This window comes from Austrofundulus limnaeus, unplaced genomic scaffold (genome assembly GCF_001266775.1).
Source record: "Austrofundulus limnaeus strain Quisiro unplaced genomic scaffold, Austrofundulus_limnaeus-1.0 Scaffold1406, whole genome shotgun sequence".
Classification (NCBI taxonomy): Eukaryota; Metazoa; Chordata; class Actinopteri; order Cyprinodontiformes; family Rivulidae; genus Austrofundulus; species Austrofundulus limnaeus.
The window spans coordinates 63,547-65,490 of NW_013953808.1; positions in this window are offsets into that span (position 1 = coordinate 63,547).

Sequence of the window (1,944 nt, forward strand, 5' to 3'; positions counted from 1 at the left end):
AAGAATTGAGGCAGTTCTGAAGGCAAAAGGGGGTCCAACCCGTTACTAGCGTGGTGTACCTAATAAAGTGGCCGGTGAGTGTATATATATATAATAACTGGGAAAAAGAAATTAAAATGGAAATATCATCTAAAGAATGGCAAGAAATATGTATAAATCAGAGTTCGACAACAAATTCCAGAATCTGGAGAGCGTTAGGATGGAAATGTCTTACCAGGTTCTTCATTACACCAAAGATAAAGAGTAGACAAACTAGGTCTCATCTCCCGTGTTGGAGAATGTGTGGGAAAATGGAAGCAAATCGTACGCATATATTCTGGGAGTGTCCAAAATTAGAACTGTTCTGGRGGAATGTGAATGATGTAATTGAAAGGTACCAAATACCAAAAGACTTCATGACGATGTATCTTGTAAATTTGAAAAATTATGTTATGAAGGAAGATGTTTATTTGATTAAGATTTTGTTAATTGCTTGTAAAAAAGCCATAACAAGAAACTGGAATCTGATAACTGCCCCATCGATACAACAATGGCTGAATATTGTTAAGGAAATTTATGTGATGGAGCGATTGACTTTAATTCTTAGACTGAAAGAGGACGTCTTTAAGAATAGATGGGAAAATGGACAATAGATTTCGTATGAAACCTAAGAAGATAAAGAATTTCAAAATCAATATCAATGGACTCATATAGATCTAAAAGCCTGCAACTGTGATGTTGTTTTTTTATTTGTGTTGTTTGGTTATGTTTTGATTCGCCTTTTGTCATRTATGTATTTACATKTTGTGTATTTTATGTTATGYTCTCAGTATGGAWACGGGGAGAATGATCTGGTAAAAATCTGTAAAATGTTTGATTTATCTGTAAGTATCCACTGAAAAAGCTGAATAAAAAGTAAAGTGGAAAAAAAGAAAGAAAGTGTGACCGAGTATGTCATACGTGCARAGACACTTATTACGGCCCTGAGAAATGCCAGGGAAATTCTTGGTGATGGTTTACTCGTGGCAATGATATTGAAAGGACTGCCAGAGACATTTAAACATTTTTCCRTACACATAACTCAAAGTGAATCAGAAATAACATTTGCTGAATTTAAAGGCACAGTGTGTAGGATTTTGTCATTATTTTAGCCGAAATTGAGATAATCACTAATGACAATAATAAAAAACATGTCTAATCATTGCAGACAAATACCTTGTTTTATTATTTTTACCTTATAAAAAGCTGCTTACAGTATATCACTATTCCACTCAACAGTGTGTCACCATGCACACCCCACTACTGAACTTCTCAGGTATTTTTCATGTACCCTAGGGTCCACTCTTTCAAAAAAAGCACGTTAACAGAAAAAAATGTTGGGTCTCACTGCCCCCTAGGGACTGCTGTTGACCACACCCCTTTTCCATTGTGACCATCAAGGTTAGGGGTACAGGGAACTTAACTGCCAATAACTTTGCTATAATAAGCCAACCAAATTTTACAAACAAGGTATCAGCAGATTCATATTGATTAGCTCTTCGATTTACATGACATTTCTTTAAACAAATATGCAAACAATGATGCCATCAGAGGGTCAAAATGTCACAACCCCAACAGAAGATGAAAATTTTCATCTTTTTAATCTGTGGGTTAGGGTGGGTCACCATGAACACCCCACTACTGAACTTCTCTGGTGTTTTCATGTACCATAGGGTCCCCTCTTTCAAAAAAAGAATGTTAACAGAAAAACAGTTGGGTCTCACTGCCCCCCAGGAACCACTTTGTGACCACACCCCTTTTCCATTGTGACCATCAAAATTAGGGGGACAGGAAGCTTAACTGCCAATAACTTTGCTTTAAACCAAACAAAATTTAAAAACAAGGTATCAGCTGATTCATATTGATTAACTCTTCGATTTAAATGACTTTTCATTAAACAAATATGCAAACAATGATGTCATGGGG